The following is a 25,698-nucleotide window of genomic DNA, read 5'->3' as shown; positions in this document are numbered from 1 at the left end:
CTGAGAACTTCACAAATCCCAGGCAAATAGAGCCAGTTCATCACCCTCTGTCTGCAGTCAAAGGGAACAGACAGTGTGTGCCAGTTTCTAGTAAAATAAAACATTACAAAGCCATCAAGATATTTGCCTCTTTTACCAAACTTTCTAGATGTTTGTGTATATATTTTTATTTTAGAAACAAATTTGGTATGATCTCTACTATAGGACAGAATGGAGTAACTTGTGGATCCCCCAGAAAAAATAGAAAACCTGTATTAAGAAAATTTGTTTGAAGACACCAGAGAATTATCAAAGCCACTTGTAAGGAAGGGGCACATTTCTGGTGAGGGGATTATGGCAGAGGGCTGAAATGATATTCTGAAGTAACTGTTTCCTCACAGGGGGTACTTGTCATTCTGGGCCTAAGATATGTGACCTTGAATCTAAACTTTTTCTAAGCAAAGGGCCTCCCTAGGTTTAGGGAAATTAGAAAAGATACAGGTATTCTTTGGGAGCTAGAGTACAAAGCTGCAGGATGTGGGCCAAAATCCTGGTAAGAAGAAAGAGGTGGAAAACTCAGTCTGACAATTATCCCCCTTAATGGATGTATATATTAATTACATAATAAAATATATATTAATATAAGTATATATATGTAAGTTATATAGAGTTTGGTCGTAAGAAACCAAGCAAAACCCTATGGAAGAAAGATCATAGCATTGCTGCAATCTCACCAAGCTGAGGAAGAAAAGATTAGCGATCAGAGCCCTCTACCTCAGGGCCTGGATGGGTATACCTTACGAGCAGACTCATTAGAGATAGACACACCCTAACCAAATATAAGAAACCCATGGGAAAACGTCTTCCAACAACCATTTTTGAAACAAAGCAATAAATGCTACATGCTGTGTCTATCAAGGGATGATACTACTTATATTTTGGGTCCAATAAAGACTCAAAATTTGCAATTTAGTCCAGAAGATAGAAATACGCTAATAATTTTTTTGCAGTTTACTTATAACTAAGGTGTACTTCTTTTCTTGTCTGGAGTTTAGATGATTTCCTAATTTATAGCAGCTATGTATGCAGGTGAATGTTAACTCTCCACATTGAATTCTAGTGTAAAATGCTAGAGAGTATTGTTACTCTTAGAACAACTCACATTTGGAAAAGCTCTCTTACTTTTCTTACTGTTACAGAGGGTATTGATTTTCTTTCAATGTCTCCGTGGGATTTATGTTTGAGTTGAAAATTGCGCTGTGTTGAATTTACATTGAGGTGACACCCAGTACTCCTTAGTTTGTGGACCAAAATTCTGTGCTCACTTACTTGCTAAAGTTTATATACACACACACACACACACATATATATATATATATATATAGACAGAGAGAGAGAGAGAGAGAGAGAGAGAGAGAGAGAGAGAGAGAGAGAAATGAAAATAATTCCATTAGTCCAAAAAGCATTACTAGTCCCAAGTTACCTGAAGTCTCTATTTTTTAATGTGATGCTTGTAGTTTTTTTAAACTGTGTTGCAGAATAGTTATTTACCTTGTTAATTCAATTAAATAACTTTTTATGAGCAAATTCTATGTATCAGAAACTTTTAAGGAATGATTTCTGTTTGGAACAAAATCATTTGATGATCATTACTTTGTTGTAAACCCTTCTACAATCTGATGGCTGAAGATAGCATTGTTCCTTCATAATGCATGCTTTATTTTCTTTCTCTAACTTTTTCTGTCTCTTGCTGTTGAAATGTGTCACCTCTTCAAGGGTATTGACACCCAGCTCCACGAGTTCCTAAGAAAATCAATATAGTCACTAAAACAAATGTTATGATGCGATACATCACTGCACTGTGATAGACACCCAGAAAACAACCAGATTCAATTGGTCTCAGTGAGAAAAATGGTTTGAAAACAAAAGTGAAACGAATTGCTTGTTACCTCATCATTGATGGTAAAATGAGCTCTTCAGTGTTCCCCACTTCAGGGCGCCAGGAGTTGATTCTCTTTCAAATGGAAAGTCAGAACTTGGATGAAAGCATCTGCCTGTGACACATATTAACCAGAGAGATATTTCAGGAGTGACTTTCTGTTAAAAGTTCTGTGACAATTTAAGCACCAGAAATCAATAGCTTAGTGTCTTGGAGCAATTGCTGTAATTTTTTTTCTTTCTCTCTTAGAGATTGTTTTTAAAAACAACAGCTCATAACTAGAACAAGCACTCCTTGAATTGTAGTCAATATCAACTAAGATTATTTGCATCTCTATAAAACTATAGCTCATCACTCTAAGACCATTGATCTGTCAACAATCATTTTCTCTGGAATATCAACTGTGTCTTTATAAACTTTTAAAATATAATTAGAATACAATTCCCAGAAATATTTGGGAAACAAAAACCATCCTGGAAATTTTTAAAAAATGGTTATAGTATTATTATATTAGCATAAACCCTTGAGGAAAGTTTCAAAATATATTTCTTAATATTTTAAAGTTACTTTAAGAACATCACATATTAGACCTTTTGCTTTTAAGATTTCTATTTGACTTCATGTTAAAATATAGAATTCAAAGAAAAAACTAGTTTTTAATCTTATACATGTCTCATCATCAACTGGGAGAATGTTTGTTAAACCCAAAACCATACCAGAATGCAAAAGTCATTCATTTTAAGTTCTTATATTGTGGCATTTTCTAAACCATACAGAATGATACAATTTATGCCTATTAAATTGTTTTTAAATACATATGTAAGTAACTGTAAAATAAGGATACTTTGTTGCTATTTAACCTATCAGATTTAAAAGTCATTATTCTGGTCCACAGCTCTCTTCTACAACTGGTACTTGTGAGAGGTGTCCTCTTTTATCCTCTTACCTTTCCAGCTCATTTTCCACCCAAATATCCTAAAACACTTCGACCTGGGTCTCATGAGACTATACAACCACCAGCCTCTTCTTATTGTAGATATCAATTGATTTCTCAGTTACTGCCCATAACTCCTTGAAGGCTTGAGGCTTTCAATACCCACAAAGATAGTGCTTTCAGTAACTTTCAGTCACCTCAGTTCCATGACCTTCTCTCTTCCAAACCACTGATCTCACTATTCAACCATTAATCTCAAGCCTACTCACTCCTACGATCATCCATTAGTTCTTATCATTTTCTAAAATGTCATCTCCTTCATCAACTCAATTTCCAGCATTCAACTCATTACTAAAACCTTCTAAATTTCAAGTTGTTCTCAAATCATTGTACCCTGATTCCAAAAAACCTTCACTTAACTAAGCTTTTTACCCATTGTTTTTCTTAACTTTCTGTTGTTTCTGCCTAATATTTTCATTTATCACTCTTTCCAGACTTAGTCCTATGGGGAATCATTAAGAGTATTATGAAAGTTATTTATTTATGTTGATCCTTTTATACTTTTAACTGAATTCTACTTCTATGCTTGGAAAATCAACAACATTGTGAATTTGGGGGGAAGGGCACACTTCAGCTCATAACATCCACTACTGGAATTGGCAATTTTCCTTTTCTAAACTTCCCAATTCACATTTATCAAAGATGCAGAGTCTCTTAGGTATTTCAGTACTTAAAATAAGACTTTGTGACACTGTAGAGTTAATATGGTGCAAGAAATTACTTTACTTGTGAAAACAAAATATAGTTTGTATGTTTAATTTTTTGTGTGCAAACTTGAGTTAAATATGCTTATAAGGTGGACAGTTGAGACTATTCTAGATAAAAATTCATATTATAAACATAATATGAAATTAATATTTTAATGATAACAGAATCAGGTAGCAGTTTTGACCTTAAAAGACAGATAAGAATTGTAGAAATGGAAAACATAAAAAAAAAGTATCCACTAAACTGTGCATTATAAATAAAGAAGAGTTTTCAAATAAAAAAAAAATTCAAACACCTAATATTGGACAATTTCCTAGAACATGTTAAAGTATATACAAATTAAGAAAATGAAATATTATATTTCAGATTACCTGAAAAATTTCCTGATAAAAATATGTACAAATGCTAAGTAAAATGAAATAAAAATCATTTCATTTGATACAGCAAAAAAGTTATTTAAAAATATGCTTGGTACATTTTTCAATAAACAGCTCAAAGAAAAAAAGCATAATACAAAAGAAATTGAAATTAAAAGCAAAATTGTCAAATTCACTAGTAGTGCAAATTATGACTATATATCTCTTATTCTTAGATCAGATCTTCAGAAGATCTGAACACTAGCATAAGCTCATAATATTCGTAGAACACATCCCAAATTAGTTAATACATATTATATATTATATAGACTCATATTTAACAATTACAGATTAATAAGCATACTGTAACTTTGACCTCATTTGACCATGTACTCAATGACAAACTAAAACTGAACATAATTTAAAAAATCATTTATATTAGAATTAACTTAAAAGTCAATACAAAATGATTGCTAAGTTATGCTTCATTCTTTTCATAAAGTTACTTATAATTATGCTGTGAATTAATTAAATAAATAAATAAAATTTAGAAATAATACAGAAGAGGACAAAATGGTGTCTAACACATTTTATGTAGCAACATTACTCTGATATCAAACCCAGATAAACCATAACAAGGCTAGGACCTACAGACCAGTATTTTCCATGAACATAGTTGCAAATATTCTTTGCAAAATTTACTTGGATTTTTAATCCAATTATATACAAGGGGATAAAAACATCATTAAAAAGTGGGTTTTATCTAGGGATTATAATTTTGCATTTACCTGACAAATCAATGTAATTCTTCATATTAAAAGACTAAAAGATGGAAAAATAAAGCATGTAACCATCTCAGTGGAAGCAGAAATATATCTGACATTAGCCAACATTCTTTACTGAAAGTTAAAAGTACCTTTGCAGTCAACAAGAAACAGAGGGAATTTCCTGTGCTTGATAACGGGCATCTATGAAAAGTCCAGATCTAGTAAAATGCTTTCTCTCTAAACTCAGGAACACAGTAAGAATGTCCACTGTTAATCATGTCCACTCAACATTTTACTGAATATTTTAGTCAATGCAATAAAAAATAAATCAATAAAAGCAATCCAGACTGGAAAGGGAGAGGTAAAATCATCTATATTTGTAGAAGATATGATGGTATACATAGAAAATCCCATGGAATGTGCAAAAATTCTGCCAGAACTAATAAGTGCATTAGTAAGGCTGAAGGATACTAGACTCATGTAGAAAATCAATTGTATTTCTAAACACTAGTAACAAACAATCTGGGCTTAAAAAAAACAGTATGATCAAAAATTTGGAATACTTCGTAAGGAGACAAATATGTGTAAGAGCTACACACTGTTACTGCCAAGTACTTCTGAGAAAAATGGACAAATATTTAAATAAATAAAGATATATACAAGGTTTATTGGCTGGAAGATGCAATATTAATTCTCTGATTCTCACAAAATCTATAAGATATTAAAGCAAATGAACAAATATAACAAAGCAGAAATAGATATAAATACAGAAGACAAACAGATGGTTGTTAGAAGGGAGGCTGGTGGGGGAAGAAAAGAAATAGGTGAAGGAGATTATGAAGTACAAACTTTTAGTTGCAAAATAAATGAGTCACATATATTAAATGTATAGTGTGGGGAATATCATCAATAACTATGTAGTATCTTTGAATGGTGACATATCAGTGATCATTTTGAAATGCATAAAATATCAAATTGCTACATTGTATAAGAGAAATTAATATAGTGTTGTAGTTCCACCATACTTCAAAAGCAAACAAACTCATAGCAGAGATCAGATCTGTGGTTACTGGAAGCCAGGGATGGACAGTGGAGGAACTGGATGAAGGTAGTCAAAAGGTACAAAATTTCCGTTATAAGATAAATAACTATTGGGTATATAATATATAACGTGATAAATACAATTAACACATACATAATTGTATGTTATATATGAAAGTTATTAAGAGAGTAAATCCTAAGTGTTCTAATCAGAAGGAAGTTTTTTTCTATTTCTTTAAATTTTTATTTATATGAGATAATGATGTTCACTAACTTTATTATGATAATCATTTCATGATATATGTAAGTCAAATCATTATTCTGTACATCTTAAACTTATACAATGCTATATATCAATTATATCTCTGTAAAAATGAAATAAAAATGTAAATAAAAAGGGAATTGATTAATAAAGTTCATGAGGCAGTGAAACAATACAGTATTTAAAAAGAAAACAGAATTTATGTTCCTTGAAAGATACTACTAAGAAAATTAAAACACAAGATGCAGGCCATTAAGACAAATTTTGTAAATCAAATATCTGGTAAAAATTTGCATTCAAATATATAGATACTTTTATTTTGCAACAGGAAAAAAAATCTAAAAATTGAGAAAAGGTTTATACAAACACTTCATCAAAGATGATACACAAATGGCAAAAAAAGAATATGAATATTTGCTAACCTAAAAGATATACCACTGCACATATAGTAGAATACCTAAAATTTAAAAATCTGACCATGAAGAGTGGTAGCAATTATATGGAGGAACTAGAATTCTCATACAATGCTGGTGAATGTAAAATGTTTCAATCATTTTGGAAAACAGTTTGTAATTTCTTAAAAAGTTAATTATATAGTTTCCATTTGATTTTCTCATTCCACTCTTAGGTTTTTACCAAAAGGAAATAAAGGAATAATGCAAAGTCATGTACACTAATGCTTGACATTTTAATTGTAATAGCCAACAACTAGAAACAATCCAAATACCCATTAACAAATAAATAGGTAATAACTTGTGCTATTATTTAAACAATGGAATATAGTATGCAATAAAAAGGAATCAACTATTGATACATGCAACAACATAGATTACGTTCAGAATAACGTTGAGTGAAATATGCCAGATCAAATATATATATATATGTACTTTATTATTATATTTATGTAATTCTAGAAAATGCAACCAATTTATAGATAGAAAGAAACAGATCAGTGGTTCCCTGGGGACTGAATGGGGCAGGAGACTTGGAGGGTAGAGAGGAAAGGACTGTGGCAAGGCAGTAGAAGAAACTTCAAATATTGGTGTGTTTATCATCTTGTAAACGGTTTCAAAATGCTTTTACAGGTGTATACATGTCAAAAATTATCAAATTATATGCTTTAAATATGCTCAATTTATTATATATTATGTATACCTCAAACTGTTAAAAAACTAGTATAAGAGAACATTGCTATGGAACACAACAGAAAAGATTTATGAAGGTAGTTGATGAAGCCCTCAAAAAGGGGAATGGGGAAATCTCTAATATTGATCATTAGTGAATTTTCTATTAAATGTATCATGTTTGTTCTAAATTTTGTATTTTTCTTCTATAATTTTCAATGCACCATATTATAAAATTCAGGTAGTATAATAACAAAGGAATTATATTTCAAAGAACTTTCTGCTCCTATGTTCCAGAAGATACTAGGGGGATATGATGATACACAAAGAAATTGCTATGCCAAAGATTAACTTCATCTTATACTTTAAGTCTAATGGACTCCTATAAGAAATATCAGGATATGGAAACTGAAGTTTCACACTTTGACTAGATGTAAATGTAGAGGGACAGAATCAGATCAAATAAAATATAAGAAACACATGTTTTATGTAAGGGGTGCATTCCTGAATACCATATAAGACAAACTTTCATCAAATCAAGATTAATTCAAAAGTAAACATAAAGTAGTAAAATTGTCCATTGGAGCTTTTTAATACGCTTTTTAAATATAACTTCATCCTAGTTTTTTCCATTACATAGTAACTTTCAAAAAGTTCTAAGAGAATATTGGTGTCATGAGAGGCTTTTTACATTGTTCTATATGTGTGACCATATTTACAAAAAAGTTTTAAAATGAGGGTTTCTTCCTTGATTAGAAATCAATGTAAACATTTTAGGAGGATTTGCAGACTATATTTCCTAAGCCACCTGATTTGTTTGTTTATTGCGTATTTCCTTTGGTGAGGTGCTTGCTCAGATTTTTCCTGTTTTCTTCTGTAAGTGTTACATAGTTTTACACTTTATACTTAGATCTATGAACCAATTTGTGTTAAATTTTATAAAGGTGTAAGATCTATGTTTAAGCTCTTTTTTAATTCTTTTTTGCACATGTGTGTTCAATTATCTCAGTACTCTTTGTTGAAATAAGTATAATTTTCTATTTAATTGTTTTTTTTTCAAAAAGTTGACTACATTCAAATAGGTCAATTTCTGGGCTCTCTAATCTATTCCTTTGATATTCTCAAATATCCTTGATCTGTTTGTCTATGGTTTTACAAATGCTACGCTGTCTTACTGTAGATTTACATTAAATCTTGAAATCAAGAAGTATGTTCCTCAGTATTGCAATTTTGTTGTTCTTCAGTATTGCACTGGCTATTCCAGGTCTTTTCACTTATCACATAGTTCTTAGAATGAATTTGTCAGTGTTTACATAATAGCATTCTGAAATTTTGATCCAATGGCACTGAATCTAGAGATAAACTGTGAAGAACTGACATCTTAACATTGTTGAGTCCTCCATTACACGAACATGAAATATCTCTTATTTACTTAGGTCTTTTGGATTTCTTTCACCAGAGTTTCAAACTTTTCTACAGTAGAGATCCTGTACATATTTTGTTGGATTTATAACTGAATAGTTCATTGTGGGATGCTACTGTAAAGGGCATAGTCCAATTGTACCTTACTATTATATATGAAAATGTTTGATTTTTTAAAAAACATTAATTTTGTACCCTGTTACCTTGTTTTAATTATTAAATTTTAGGAGTTTTTCCACCTTTTTTTTTTTATCTCCTACATAAACAATGATGTCATCTGTGAATAAAAATAGCTTTATTTCTTGTTCTCTAATGTGTATGTATTTATATGTTTTATTGTCATATTTCACTAAGAATTCTTGTATAACATTGAATAAAGTGGTGAGAGAAAAAAATTTCCCATTGGTTGTTATTCAGAAGGCAACAGTGTATTCCTTGTAATATTTTTTAGTGGTCTCCATGAGTCTCCATGTCTACATATATAATCAAGTCATCTGTGAAGAGTTTCTCTTCTTTCCTTTCAATCCTGAGTTATTTTTCTTATTGCTCTGCCTAAAATTTCCAGTATAATGTTGAATAGCAGCTCAAAAGAGAACATCCCTTTGCTTGTTCCTGATAATGGTGTATGCATCAAGTCTTTCACCACTAAGTATTTTGTTAGTTGTGGTTTTTTGTAGATGCCCATTATCATGTTGAGGAAGTTCTATTCTTAGTTTTCTGAGTGTGTGTTTGTGTGTGTCTGTGAGTGTGTTATCAGGAAAGGGTATTGGATTTTCTAAAATGCTTTACCTGCATCTAATTTGATGCTTTGTAGCTAGATGTATTCAAATTTATGATTGTATCTTTTGGAGAACTGATTCATTATCATTATGTAATATCCTTCTTTATCCCTGATTATTTTCCTTTTTGTGAAAGCAGCTTTTCTGAAATTAGCATAGCTATTTTATCTTTCCTTGATTAATATTGGCATGATATATCTGCTCTCAACCTTTTACTTTTAATCTATCTGATTCCTTATACTTAAAGTTAATTTCTTGTATACAACACATAGTTAAATTTTGACTTTCCCCCTAAGTCTGTCAATCTTTGTCTTTTAATTGGTATTTAATTTTTTTACTGGTATTTGTCCTTTGACTTACTATGTAGAGTATAACTTAATTTCCTAACTTCTGGACATTTTTCTAATGATCTTTTTGTTATTGAGATCTGACTTAATTTTATAGTCATCAGGGTACTGTATAAATCATTTCTACATTCATTTTAATTTTCTTTATAACTCAGGATATGATCTATTTTGGTTAATGGAATATGGGCCTTTGAAAAGCATTTTCATGCTTCAATGAAATCTGCTGTTTATTCATGTTTAATATACAATCTTATGTTTTTCTATTACTTAAAGAGAGAGCTGTTTAAAAATATCAAAATATTGTTGTAGATTTGTCCCTACTTTCAATACTAGAACTGAGTTATTTTATATACTTTATCATTATATATGACAAATGTGTTAATTGTGCACACTAAGAATTATTATGTATTCCTATTGAAATGATCCTTTTATAATTATAATCTTTATCTCTCATGTTACATTTTTTAAAGATTATCTTTATCTCATATTAACATAGTGGTACTAGTTCTTCTGGTAAATGTTTGAAAGGTGTAACTTTTCACTATACTTTTGCTTTTAAACATTTTATGTTTTTATATTTAAAGGTTGCCTTTAAAAATAACATAAATAGGCTTTTATCTTAATCTAGATTAATCATATTTTTTTAACTGGGGTGTATAATGCCTTATATTGAGTGTAGTTAATGCCATAACTAGCTTTAAGTCATTGGTATACTGGCAAAATGTTTAGCAGTTTGGCCTTGTTAAGTCACAGATAGCTAAAACAATTAGTATTTTATTTTCTCTAGGATCATATTTTCTTTTCTTTTTAAAAATTTTTTTATTGAAGTATAGTCAGTTTACAATGTTGTGTCAATTTCTGGTGTACAGCATATATATACATACATACATATTCATTTTTATATTATTCTTCATTATACATCACTACAAGATATTGAGTATAGTACCCTGTGCTATACAGAAGAAATCTGTTGTTTATCTATTTTGTATATATTAGTTAGTATCTGCAAATCTCAAACTCCCAATTTATCACTTCCTACCTCCTTCCCCTCCTGGTAACCATAACTTTGTTTCCCATGGCTGTGAGTCTGTTTCTGTTCTATAAATAAGTTCATCATATGATATTTTTCTTTCTCTTTCTGGCTTACTTCACTTAGAATGACAATCTCCAGGTCCATCCATGTTGCTGCAGATGGCATTATATTATTACTTTTTATGGCTGAGTAGTATTCTGCTGTATAAATACACCACAACTTCTTTTTTGTTGTTGGGAAGTTTTTATGAAGAGAAAGAAAAATGCCATATGATATCACTTATATGAGGAATCTTAAAAAGAAAAAAAGGACACAAATGAACTTACCTATAAAACACAAAGAGACTCATAGACATAAAGAACTTCTTTATCTAGTCATCTGTCATTGCACATTTAGGTTGTTTCCATGTCTTGGCTATTGTAAATAATGCTGCTATGAACATTGGGGTGCATGCTTCTTTTCAAATTAAAGTTACCTTGGATATATGCCTAGGAGTGGGATTGCTGGATCATATGCTAAGTCTATTTTTAGTCTTTTGAAGAATCTCCATATTGTTTTCCTTAATGGCTGCACCAAACCACATTCCCAGCAACAGCGCAGGAGGGTTTCCTTTTCTTCACACCTTCTCCAGCACTTATCATTTGTGGACTTCTGAATGATGGTCATTCTGACTGGTGTGGGTGATACCTACAACTACCTCATTGTAGTTTTGATTTGCATTTCTCTGATAATTAGCGATATTGAGCATTTTTTCATGTGCCTATTAGCCATTTGTATGTCTTCATTGGGGAATTGCTTGTTTAGGTCTTCTGCCCATTTTTGGTTTGGGTTTTTTGTTTTTGTTCTTAGGAAGTTGTATGAGTTGTTTATGTGTTTTGGAAATTAAGCCCTTGTCAGTCTCATCATTTGCAAATATTGTCTTCCATTCCATAGGTTGTCTTTTTGTTTTGCTTATGGTTTCCTTTGTTTTGCAAAAGCTTATAAGTTTAATTAGGTCCCATTTGTTTATTTTTGGTTTTATTTCTATTGCCTGGGTAGACTATCCTACGAAAACATTGCTAAGATTTATGTCAGAGAATGTTGGTCTATGTTTTCTTCTAAGAGATTTATAGTGTCTTGTCTTATGTTTAAGTCTAAACCATCCTGAGTTTGTTTTTGAGTATGGTGTGAGGGAGTATTCTAACTTCACTGATTTATATGCAGCTGTCCAGTTTTCTCAACCACCATATGCTGAAGAGACTGTTTTTACTCCATTGTATATTCTTGCCTCCTTTGTCAAAGATTAATTGAGGTTTATTTCTGGGCTCTGTATTTTGTTCCATTGATCCATAGATCTGTTTTTGTACCAAAGCCATGCTGTTTTGATTGCTGTAGCTCTGTAGTATTGCCTGAAGTCTGGGAGGGTTATTCCTCTAGCTTCATTCTTTTTCTTCGTATTGCTTTGGCAGTTCTGGGTCTTTTGTGATTCCCTATAAATTTCAGGATAATCTCTTCTAGATCTGTGAAAAATGTCCTAGGTAATTTGATAGAGATCCATATCCTTGCTATGATTACTTTCCCCAAAATATCTGGAACAAGATATTGAGATTGGGCAACAATACTGCTCCATTTCGGGTCTCCTTTGTGGATTCTGAAAAACATTTAGCCTCTAAATCCAGTCCATGTGCATCCTGCCTATAGTAAGAAGAAACATCAAAGCTACCTGAGTTTAATTTTTTCTTGGACAAGAGTTTCTTTACCCATTGATCACTGTTATTTTTTGTGTTTTAGTTTTCCTTGAGTACTCTCATCACCATCAGTTTAGCTCTAGCATTGCTAGGGTAGGTGTGTTATTACTGATTTTAAATTCATCTCTTCTGATTCAGTCTCCCCCTATTAGTTGAGGTGGGTGACCATTTACTTTTTCCCCAATATCTGTACAAAATTAAGGTGTTCAGAGAAGTAGGAATGATATTTATTTTTGTCAGCTTGAGTTTAGAGAAAATGATAGACTTAAAATTTGCCCCTTCATGTTCAAAATAAGCCTGATCCACTGTTCCTGTTGCACATACTTTCAGCAATAATGAGATTTTTTAATCAAGAAAGCTGGGAAGAACATGCCTGATGTGAAACTCTCATTATCTATGAAGAAATATAGCTTATTTTAAAAATTTAGTGTAATATAAATAACTTCTATAATTTTTCTTTCTCCTTATTCTTTGGAAACTATCTTAGAAATCCTTTATAAGCTATTATTAAATGGTCAGTAAGACATACGACTCTGCTTCATGGCCAGAGTGCTAGTATGAAATAGTGTTTAAGGAAAGAGATTATGAATCAATGTTTTGAGTATTCATCATGATTCTATTCCTTATTATTTTCCTGAATTTGGGGAAATTAATTAATATTTATTTTAGTTTTCAGAAATAATATAAATTTCACATTTCAAACAAATCTAAGGTTTGCTTATCTTTAAGTTGATTTTACATATAAATGAGATAAATTTAAAGTTTGAATAGTAAATATTGGAATGCTTATGAACATATGCCTTTAATAATTAATAATTAGTTTAATAATTAATTTCTTTAATAGTTTAAATACTTTAAAGAGTAATGTAAAAATTTAACCTGTTAGGGCTACCTCTAACTCTTGCATCTGAAAAAAAGAGGGTTTGTATAAGTTAGAATGATGAAAGCCACAATTAACAGAAAACACTGAGTTCAATACACTTAGATAATAATTAGAGTTGCCATATCACATCAACTACACCTCAGGGAGCTGACTGATGGAAAATTCAATGGGCTTATGATGTGATGTCCTTTCCACCTCTCTGCACTGGCATCCTGTATATAATTGATGCCTTCAGAAGATTCTCATTATAGAAATAATATGGTCAAGATAATTCTAGGTAACAGTCAGATGTGAAAAACTCATGCCTACGCACAAATCAATTTCTGTTAAATCAATGGATTCTCCAAAGTGGGTAATATATTACTCACTTTCAGTGAAATGGATGCTGAGGGAGGAGTCAACAAAGTAAATAAATAAAATGTTTATTATCATGAAAATATAGATTGTGGGGTCTTGCCTGAATATGCAAAAACAAAACTTTTCATAATTGATAGGATTCTCTTTTTAAGTTTTGAATATCTTTTAGAAATTTATTATAAACATATTCAAATTGAGAGAATTAAAATGTTAATGCCAGAAGAGACTTTGGAAAATAAAAATTCTGACTACTTCATTTTGTGAACAAGGTGACTGTCTTACATTATGGAATAGGTGTAAATAATGATCGATTTGATACAGTAACTAAAGCCCTAGAGAAAACATATCTTTATATACACCAACTCCCAAGAAAAATCTTTAAAATATATTTCAAAAGGGTCTACTTTATCCATTACTGAATTAACTACCTGGCAGCAAAAATAAAATGAACAGTAAGTAAACTCTTAAACTCTCAACAATTCTTTAAAGTGTGAATGAAAAATACTGCAAATCATACCAGTATACAAAGAATGCTCAAGCCATAAAGTTGTCAGATGCTGCCATCCGCCACAGTGAAGACAAGCCCGCAGCCGGGCCTCTGCAGCCACTAACAATGGTGCGCTTTGAGAGGACTCAGAATAAGAAAGGACAGGATACTGGCCCTAGATAGCTAGATGGTTGACAAACCAATGATTTCAATGAGCCCTAATGTTTCCTGCCTCCCATACATAGAAAAGTGCTAAATCTTTAAACTTGAGATGTCTGGTTTTCTTCAGTTAACAAATCTTTTAATGTTCTGACTACCTGGTCTTTGTTGTAAAACTCCTATATATCCTAGCCCCTCCCCTACGTCTTTGGAGTAGTCCCTCAGAGCCATCTGAGAAGCTGTCACCTCGGGCTCGAGTCCTCAGAAATGTCTGCCAAATAAAACATTACTCAACTTTTAGGCTGTGCATTTATTTCAGCCGACAAAAGAAAACCACAAAATTCAAAATTTCAACTTGTAAACTATGTTCAGAATACAAAACCACTAAATGCTGGATATATTAAGAAGCATAAAAATGTTGACACAAAATTAGAAAGTAAATTGTTAATAAAAACAGCCTCCAAGATGACCCAGGCAATGAGGGTAGTGGGAAAAGCCTTTAAAATGGCTATTACAAATATGTTCAAGGACAAAAGAAAAATATAGTTATTATAATAAATGAATGTATAAGGAATTTTAGAAAACTATAAAAATAAGCAAATAACATTTTATAACTAAAAAGTAAAATAACTGGAACAAAAATTATAATAGATAGAACTGACACTAGATTTGAAATAGAAGAAACATTCAGTGAACTTGAGATGGATCAGTAGAAATTACCCAATCTATGTATCAGAGAGATGGAACATAAACATTTTTTAAAAAAGAAACGGTCTCAGTGATTGGTTGTATTCCCAGATCGTCACATCTGCATAAAAGTGAATCCTCAGAAATAGAGGAGAGTGATGAAAAGTATAAAAATATATTGTGGGAAAAAACAGCTGTAAGATTTACATATTTGGTAAAAATATAAATTAATATATCCAAAAATCTCAGCAAATAGCAAGCAGGATAAACCGAAAAAGAAATGTATACCAGATACATAAGAGTGAAATTTTTGAAAACAACAATATGAAGAAAAGTTTGGAAGAATCAAGAGAAAAATGACATATTACCTACAAGGGGAAACTTATATAAGAGTTGACTTTTTGTAAAAGACAATAGAGGCCATAAAAATACAAAAACATGTTCACATTTCTAAATTAATATGTCAACACAAAAATCTACATCCATTTAAAATGCCTTTTAATTGTGAAGATTAAGTTTAAAGATGACCAGGAAAACAAGAATAAAGAGCTTATTGCTAGTAGACCTGCACACAGGGAATGTAAAGGAAGTCTCTGAGTCTGAAGAACATCAGCACTAAATGGAAACAGAAGTACAAGAACCACTGGAGGGCTGCAGTAGGAGTGAATATTTTGGTAAATATAAAATGTTTTTAAAGCAAAATTGGTAATATTGTATATTGGATTTTAATATAGGTACTTGTGATGTTTATGGAAACAACAGCAGCCATGAGAGGGAGGGGTAAATTGTAGTGGACAGTCACTATCTTACATTATACATAAAATGATACAACATTAACTAGAAGTAGGTTTTAATAAGTTAAAAATACATGTTGGAATCTACAGATAAAATATGATAAAATAAATTTTAATTATTCAATACAAAGATGTGTAGGTTAAAAGCCAATGAAGAAGTTAATCTGAATTACGTTACATTTCTATTTCTGAACAATAAAGTAGGGTTCTGACATTGCACTCATGGCCCCAGGCTGGCTGAGCCTTTCTAATTTAAAATCTCTGGTCAGTGTTGTAGATGAGGAAATATGAATCACAAAAGTGACAAACATGACTTTGATCAAAGTCATTTCAACATGTCTTGCTATAGCTCACTAGGGAATGGCAAATGTATTAAGTGAGTAAAAGGAGGAAAGCAGGACATATCTGTGAGGAAAACTGAGGGCTATCACTGTTTCTATCTGAAAGACACAAAAAATAAGTTCTAAACATCTGTTAAAATTTTTACAGTTCTAAGCAGAATAATTGTCCCCCAAATGTATTAGGTCCAAATACCTGGAATATGAGGCTAACTTTATGAGGAAAAAGTATCTCTGCACATATGGTTAGATGAAGATATTGAGATGGAGAGATTCCTTGGATTTTTCTGGGTGGGCCCTAAATGCAATCACAAGTGGAGGAGTTAAAATATATTCTGTAGAAGATGGGAGGGCATTGTGATAATATCAGGGAGGCAGAGATTGGAATGAATGATATGGACACAGTCAAGAATGCAGGCAGCCACACGATGCTGGAAGAGTCAAGAAATGGATTTTCTCTTAGAGCCTCCTGGATGAATATGGCCCTGATGACATCTTGATTTCAACTCAGTGAAAATGATTTTGGACATCTGCCTTCCAGAACTGTGAAAGAATAAATTTCTGTTGCTTTAAGTCACTGTTTGTGATAGGTAGTTACAGAAGCAACAGTCAACTAATTTCCCATTTTTTCTAAAATATCTTGCCAATTAATTTCTCTACAACATTACCAAAATACTGAATACTGCATTTAATTACGTTTTGAAATGTTTAATGTATTCCTTTTAATTTTCATTTGATGGTATTTCAAGAAGAAACTTTGTGATCTTTTTACCCCAATGTAGTTTTTTCTTACATTGGTTATATTCCAAAGATTCAATTCAAGTAAATTTGATTTCTACATTCAGATCACTCTGACAAGTAAGTCAAGATATTAAATGAACATACAATTTATATGCAACCAGCATGTAAGTCAACATTTTTTTCCAAAGAAAAACTGCTTCTACTTTAGCATTTTCTGATAAATCATGACAGTTATAAAATAATTTATGAACATATTTTATTTATTAAGCCAGGAACTAAATAACTATTGTGAAGGTATCTACTAGAACATTCAATGTGACAGAAAATGACACAGTCATGTTAGGAGTTAAAGTATCCATGCTAATTTTTAAAAAGTGCACTCTTATTCTATATTTCTCTAACGAAGACATCTATTACATGATCCATCGATGATGAAACATTAGTGAAGTACTATGAGGTTAATATAAGATGCCCACAGAGGTTTCCAAAGGTGTACAATATAAGTGATTTGATATATGTATATGTTGTGAAATGATTATTTCACTAAGTCTAGTTAACATCCATCACCTCACATAGTTATAATATTTTTCTTGTGACAAGACATTTTCAGATCTACTCTCTTAGCAACAGAATATCTATTTTTGAGATCATTTTGTGTGTGTGTGTGTGTGTGTGTGTGTGTGTACAAATTGTGGAAGTGAAACATCAAACCACTTATGTTGTATACCTTAAAATTTTACAATGTTATATGTCAATTATATCTCAATAAAACAGGAAAAATAGATTTTGTGAGTACTAAGATTCAAGAAAAAAAGAGTATAAATCTTTCTATTTATTTTTCACTGTAACATGAGAAATTTTAAGCTAAATTTAATCTTTAAAATATGTATACATCTTTATACATCAATGATAACATACATTTGTCCAATTTGAGTATACTACAATTCTTTGCTATTTGTACATGCATACATTTCATGTACAATTTATATATAGTAAAGTGCATTATTTTAAGTGCATAGGTGATGGATTTCAATAAATGTAGATGGCCAATTCATCATAACCACAATCAGAATATAGGACATTTCCATCACACCAACTATATCCCTTATTCTACCTTGTAGAAAATCTCCTTTGCTCTTTCTCTAGCCCCAGACAATATCATATGTGCTTTCTAACACTGTAAATTAGATACCCCTATATTATGATTCCATATGTATTATATTATACATCATATAATCATATTTCTGGCTTCTTTTGCACTGTATTATGACATGAGTTCCTTCCATATTGTAGGGTTTATTGGTATATCATCATTCCACTTTACTGATGAATTTTATTCCTTTTTGTGGATACACCGAGGTTTGTTTTTCTATTCTCCTATGGAAGGACATGTGTTGTGTCCAAATTTCAGCCAGTAGGAATAAATATGTTATGAGTATTCTTGAATTAAGTCTTCACCTGTATGCATGTTTCACTTTTTCTGGAGTAAATATTTAACAATGGATATAATAGGTCACTGGACAAATGCATATTTAATTTTGTAAGAAACTGCCAACCTCTCTCCCAAATTGCTTTTATAATTATACACTCTCACCAGCAATATATGAGTGTTAAAGTTTCTTCACATTCTTTTCAAAAGCTGGTACTATCAGTCCTTCTAACTTTAGCTCTTCTACGGGATATGTAGTGGTTTCTCATTTTAATTTACTTTCCACTTCTCTAATGATCAATGATATTGAGCATCTCTTCATGGGCTTATTCCATTTCTGTATTATCTTGCGTATAGTGTCTCTTCAAATCTTTGTCAATTATTAATGTACTTGTTTTCTTATTGATTTATAAGAATTCTTTTTAAATTAAAAATATAAGTCCTTTGCCAGACACTATTAAATTTTTTTTCTCAGAATATTGTTTGATTTTTAATTTTATTAAAGTGTCTTTCAAAGACACATTTAAAAAATTATTGTTCATATTTTTTTTCTGGGCACGAAGTATATGTTACTTTCGAGTTGAAGTATTATAAAGCATTGTGTTATTCTTCATTTTTCCTTCTCCCACAAAAGGAAATGCTGAAGGCATCTGTTGGCCTAACAGTATTATTTAAGAGGGGAATCCTCTTGTCAACCTTGCCTCAGATTCCAAGAGGACTGGAATACAGCCCACTTGCTGACACATGTAATACAAAGAAGATATTGCTTTGGTGTTTTAAAGACCACTGATATTTTTCTACGGTGTCAGAGAGGTATTGATTTTGTTGCTGGTTTCCCCCTATGGTATCATATCCTGATAAACACAGAATTTCATTTCAATTTTAATTTTCCAAGCATGTTCCACTGAGACCTGGACATCAAGTATACAGTAAACGTCTCTGTTGTTATTTAGTTACTTCACCGTCATCCTTCCCTAGGACAATTACTCAGCTCCTTCTTTCTCTGGTAATCACATTTTTATTGCTGGGCTCCTTTCCACAAGCTATGTCTCAACCTTGTCAACAATTCAGTCTGTATTGTAATCCAGGTAACTTCTTTTCAGCCAAAAACTCTAAGAATGAAAATCATAACTCAAGTACTTTTACACTTTCAAATCTTCAGCAGCTGAAGTATAAACATAGCCTGAGAAAACCTCAGTCAGTTTCATTAAACTTAAGAGTCCTCAAGGGACTTTCTACCACTGAAAAAGTCCTACTGAATATTCTGGATCAGTAGAATGCTTTTAAACTCAGCATGGAATACACATATCTGATTTATGGAGTTTAAACTTCTGCCACAGAAAGAAAGGTTACATTCCCAGTGAGTATTTAAGAGTGCTTTGGTCAGAGAGATAAAACCCTGCAGCATTCCGACTAGGAAGCTCCCTCTCAGGGAGGGTTTCTCATCAGGCCTCATTTTTAGTTATTAAGTACAGAGAGAACTCCTGAGGTGTTTGCTTTATGTAAAAACAAAGACCAACACCAACTGATTCTTTAATAAAACAGTATCAGATTGTTTGGATAATGGTATTGAGAAATAACCTGGATTGTTTCAAAACAGCAGCCTTCTTAAACCAAATAAGAAAAAAAGGCCATAAATAACTCCTGTACATTATGCCTCCTCCCCAAAACAAAGACCCTCAAAAGAATGTTTTAAGTAAGAAATAGTTGGAATCTCTCTTAATAGGGTAAGAAATTCCAATGAGTAATTAGCTATATTTTTAAAGGTTTTAAATTCGAAGAGAATTTATACTTAAGAAATTAGAAGAAAACTATTGTTACAAATTAAGAGCAAGAAAAAGAAGAGTAGAAGTTTTGGATTCATAAAGCAGAAACAGACAGAGATGTTGAATAATAAACAGATAATAAGCTGATCATGTGAATTTTGATATGTAATCCTATTATACCATAGGTGAGGAAATTTAATGGGCCTCAGAATATACCATGTTATATGTTATTTATACGTAAATCAGATATATAACTTTTGTCCACTGAATGCAATAAAATCAGTCTTATGCTTCATTTGTGTCAGTAAATGTTTCAGCAAGTTGATATATAGTTTTATAATTATTTTTTCCTATAAAATACCACTTAGTAGTAGCAATGATTTGTAATACAAGGGCAATTTCTGTAGCATTACAAAATGAAAGACATGTAGACTTAAGATCCTAGACTACCAATTCCTACCTTGAACAAACAAGGGCAAATGATTTTTGGCATAGATAATTTTGAACTTTTCAGATCTTGAAATATGATTTGCAATATAGACGTACACATGTACATACATTTGTTTGTATATGTGTGTCTATGTGTGTGTGTATACACATAAAAGGAGAGAGAGAGGAGAGGTTTGTTAATAAAGTCCAAACGTTTGAATTATATTTCCTACTTTCATCCGTAAGTAACATGAGTTAAACTATTAACTTGACAACTTTGTCAAGTTTTGAGTGGTCTTCATATAACTTGGATAATAGTCCTTAATAGATATGTTTTGTAAATATTTTCCTACAGTCTGTGGCTTGTCTTTTCATTCTCTTAACACTATTCATATCAGATGAAAGTTTTTAATTTTAATGAAATAAAAAATTCCAAGTTTTTCATTCAAGGATTGTGCTTTTGCTGTTGTAGCATCTAAAAAGCCAGCAGCAAAGCTAAGGTCACCTTGATATTCTTCTATGCTAAGTTCTGGGAATTTTAAAATTCGAAGTTAATTTCATTTAGGATATGATCTATTTTGAGTTAACTTTTCTGAAGGGTGGGTATTCTATCATAATCCTTTTTTTTTTTTTGCATGTGAATGTCCAGTTGTTCCAGAACCATTTATTGAAAAGACTATCCTTTGTCTATTGCATTGATTTTGCTCCTTTGTTACAGATCAATTGGCCTTATTGTTATGAGTCAATTTCTGCACTCTATTCTGCTCTAATTATCTATTTGTCTATACTTTTGCTAATTGCACACTTTCTTAATTATTGTAGATTTACAGCAGTTCTCAAAGCCTGATACTATCAGTCCTCCAACTTTGTTCTTTTCTTAAATATTGCACTGGATATTCTGGGTCTTTTGCCATCCTCTGTTTAGAAACAGCTTGTCCATAGTCACAAAATGACTTGCTGGTAATCTCACTAAAAGGACACCAGAGAAATGTTCTCTTAACTAAAGCTTTATCCAAGTAAGACCTATGATACCCATTAACATTCTACAAACTAGAGAAAAACTAATACCTGGAAATATTTTCTGAATTTAATTTTATAGCAATTAATAAAAATGTGTTTTTAGTATTATTCTCAAGCGTTATGTAATTTGAAGTTATAATGTGATTTACTGTGTGTTGTGCATGAATGTGTATGTATATGTGAAAAAGAGAGAGATAGAGACATACAGAGACAAAAATATTTCTTCAATATAACATTATTTTAAAGGGAGATAACCAAATTCTGTATCACAATTTCTAGTATGTTACAGTGCCAAGGATCAGGTACATACACAATGCTGAAGGATAATAATAATTTGAAAATAGTAAATATGATAATAATTTAGATAATGATCATTTGAAGCTAAATTATTAAAAATAATTTAATAATATTTTAAATACAGAGGTATGATTTGAATTCAATCCACATTAAAGATAGATCCATTTAGAAAAATACATTAAAGTCTAAGTTTTTCATTATACCTTTTTAATGTTTTGAAATTCAATTCCATTGTGACTAATAGATTTTTGACTAGACATTAAACTTTTACAATTAAAATAAATGGTCATTTGCAAATATCAACACTGATTTTAGCTTTGTGTCCCAGGATGCTTTTCCATTTGATTTTGGGGCAGTGGTCAGGCAACCATCACTGCCCATTTAAGAATCTATAGACAAATATTATTTTAACTTGTGTCATTTAATCCAAAGGTTGTATTTATAATAAAAGCTTTTTTTCCTCTACTCGACTATCTTTTTTTTCATTTACAGAAATATTTCAGCCTCATGCTCTTCAGTAGGAGCATGGTTCTAAACAACTAACTTCTGGACTTCACTGTTCTCCAAAGTCCTTCTCTCAATCTAGACCATGACTCTTACCTTTTCTATTGACTTAGGAGTTGGGATTTTTTTCTGACTTATTCCTAACTGCAGCTTAATGTTCAAGAAGCTGGAAACCTAATCCAGCCCGATAATAGAAAGTTGTATAAATAAAATTGGAACCATAAATCTGAAAGCATACTTTTTAATTTAAGCAGTTTCTTGAGAAAATGTCAACTTAGACTTAATTTTTGCTTAAGTCTTAAGAAATTACACACACATCCACACACACATAAACAGACAAGCACACAGACTACAAATATATACAGGCATGACTTTATAATCTGCAGGTCCAGAAGAAAATAAAGCAGGGAAAAGTGCTATTAATTGTACTAAAATTTAAAGTGTATTCCTTTAAAAATATTTTATTGTTTGAAAAACTTAACAGAGTAATAGTGATAGATGAGTAAAAACATAAACTTACAAGAAGCCTGTTACTTCCATCTTTTTAATCGTAGGCATTCTACTGGGTATGCAACTATATCTGATGTAGTATGAATTATTTTCCTAATGACTGCTGATGCTGAATTCATTTTCATGTGCTTATTAGGCATTGACAATGGTTTTGATAGAATTCACAAGAAATGTATTCTGGACCTGGGCTATTTTGGGGGAGATTTTAATTAAATAATTCAACTTTATTCATTTTTATAGGTATATTCAGATGTTCTATTCTTCTTGAACCAGTCTGGTAATTTGTGTCCCTATAGCAATTGGCTCTATACATCTATGTAATTAATTTTGTTGATGAGCAATTGTTCATAGTGTTCCCTTAAAATTTTTCAATTTATTTATACAATTAAACCATAGTGATGTACCCGATTAGATTCTTGACTACTTTTTTTATTGATAAGCCTAGACAAAATTTTGTCTAGTTTTTTACTCTTTCAATTACTTTTTCATTTTATTAATTTTCTATTTTTTCTGATTGCTCTTTCATTTAATTCCATTCTAATCTTTATTATTTCTGTCTTTCTGTTTGCTTTGGGTTCAATTTGTTCTTTTTATAGTTTCTTGAGATAAAAGGTTAAGTTCATTCTTTTCATAAAAATCTTTTTTTTTTTTACATATTGAATGTTGTTTATTGAATAAATATTCAGTTGGCTTAATGGCTGCTCTTTTTCTATAACAGTAGTTTTGTCATAATTTTTTTTTTCATAAAAATCTTTTAAATTACTTTTTGTGATTTTTTTTTACTTGAGCCATAGACTACTTAGAAATATGTTGTTCAATTTTCAATCATTTGGGAATGTGCTAAAATTCTTTCTGTTGTTTATTTCTAATCTTCATCTCCAATGGGCAGATAACACACACATTGTGATTTCAATCCTTTTAAAGTTATCGAGATTTTTTTAATTGCCTGCCATATGTTCTATTTTGGTGAACGTTCCATTTGCACTTAAAATAATGTATGTTATGCTGTTATCTGTTGGAATGTTCTATGTCTGTCAGTGAGAACAAGTGGGTTGATAGCGTGGTTCACCTCTTCTGTATATTTTCTAGTTTTATGTCAATTCCCTAGACAGATATATTGAAACCTGCCTCTGTAATTTTTAATTGTTTATTTCTCCTTTCAGTTGTTTCATTTTTACTTCATGTATTTAGTGGATTCATTGCTAGGTACATGTACATTTTCAATTACATCTTCATGATTCATGGCACCTATTATCATTATGAAATGATCTTTTTGCCTGTTGCAACATTTCTTGTTTTAATGTATTTTTTTACATTAATATATCACCTTCAGCCCTCCTATGGTTACTGTCTACATGCAGCCTTTTATCATAGTTTATTTTCAAGTTATTTGTGTTTTTGACTCTAAAGTGTACCATTGTAGTAAGAACTGATTGTTTTATCTAGTCTGAGAATTGATGAACTTTAATTGGAATTCTCAGTCTATTCAAAGTTAAAATAATTATTAACATTTTTTAATTTCCATCTTCCATTATGTTTCTTATATTTCATATATTTTAGGTAATTTTTGTTCCTCTATCCATCTTTTATTACCTTTTTATTACATATGTCTTATACTATACCATTTCAATTTCTCTACAGACTTTTAACTGTATTTTCTGTATTATTTTCTTAATGGTTGTTCTAGGGATTACATAGAGAACTTTAACTTTTCCCAGTCAAACTGATGTGAAAGCTCACTTGATTCCAGTTAAATATAGCAATTTTGCTTTAATAAAGCCTATACTTCATATTATTTTAATATATCATATTTCTATATGTTATAAACCTAACAATGCAATGTTATTATTATTTAAGCAATCATTTGTTTTTAAATAAATTAATAGAATAAGAGTGAACAATATATTTGTATAGTATGTATTAGTTTTTGAGGGCTGCCATAACAAAATATCACAGACTGGATGGCCTAACAGAATTTGTTATCTCACAGTCCTGGCGGCTGGAAGCTTAAGATCAAAGTGTCAGCAGGGTTGGGGGTGCTTCTTTTCAAGCCTCTCTCTTTTAGTTTATAAATTGCCATCTTCTCTCTGTTCCTCACACAGTCCTCTCTGAGCATGTCTGTGTCCTCCTCTTCTTATACAGGACACAAGTGTCATTGGATTACTTCTCACCCATATGAACTCATTTTTACCTTTACTTGCCTTTCTAATGGCCCTATCTTCAAATGCAATCATATTCTGAGGTTCTAGGAGTTAAGACTTCAGCATTCTGACTCTGAGGGGAAAGAATTCAACCCATAATATAATTTTCTATATTTACCCACATATTTATTATTTCTGGAGCTTTTCTGTTCTTCATGCATATTTGGGGTTCTACCATATGTTTTAGGTAGGTGTGCTAGCTGTGCATTGTCTCAGTTTTTATTTATCTAAGAATATTTTAGCTTTGTCTTCATTTATGAATGATACATTTTCTATATATACTATTCTTGTCTGATAGCTTTTTCTTTAACTAATTGAATACTTCATTTTAATGACCTCTGGCTTCTCTTATTTCTAAAGAGACAGCCATTGGTAATACTATTACTTCCCTGTAAGTGATGAAATTTTTTTTTTTTGCACTTTCAAAATTTCTTTTCTTTCTCTTTAACATTTCATTGTTTCTCCAGGTGTTTGGTGTGGCTAAATGTGGATTTCTGTGTTTATTTTGGTTAGGATGGTTTTCATTAAATTAGTCAAGTTTTCTACCATTATTTCTTAAAATACATTTTCTTTGTTTCCTTTCTGAGCTGTCATTATACTTACATTGGTGCACTTGAT

General features: G+C 31.1%; 1 long non-coding RNA gene across 4 annotated transcripts in view; it reads right to left on the bottom strand.

Moving 5' to 3' along the window:
• Positions 1-25,698, bottom strand: part of LOC140696184 (uncharacterized) — a 704,768-nt gene that overhangs the window by 397,571 nt on the left and 281,499 nt on the right. For all 4 annotated transcript variants that reach the window (XR_012072317.1, XR_012072320.1, XR_012072319.1 and 1 more), the window contains one exon: positions 1,929-2,033. This is a non-coding gene — a long non-coding RNA (uncharacterized lncRNA). The remainder of the gene's footprint in view (positions 1-1,928; positions 2,034-25,698) is intronic.

The sequence above is a fragment of the Vicugna pacos genome, chromosome 1, assembly GCF_048564905.1.
Source record: "Vicugna pacos chromosome 1, VicPac4, whole genome shotgun sequence".
NCBI classification, from domain to species: domain Eukaryota; kingdom Metazoa; phylum Chordata; class Mammalia; order Artiodactyla; family Camelidae; genus Vicugna; species Vicugna pacos.
Note: the sequence above shows the minus strand (reverse complement) of the source record. Positions and strands in the feature narration are given on the sequence as shown.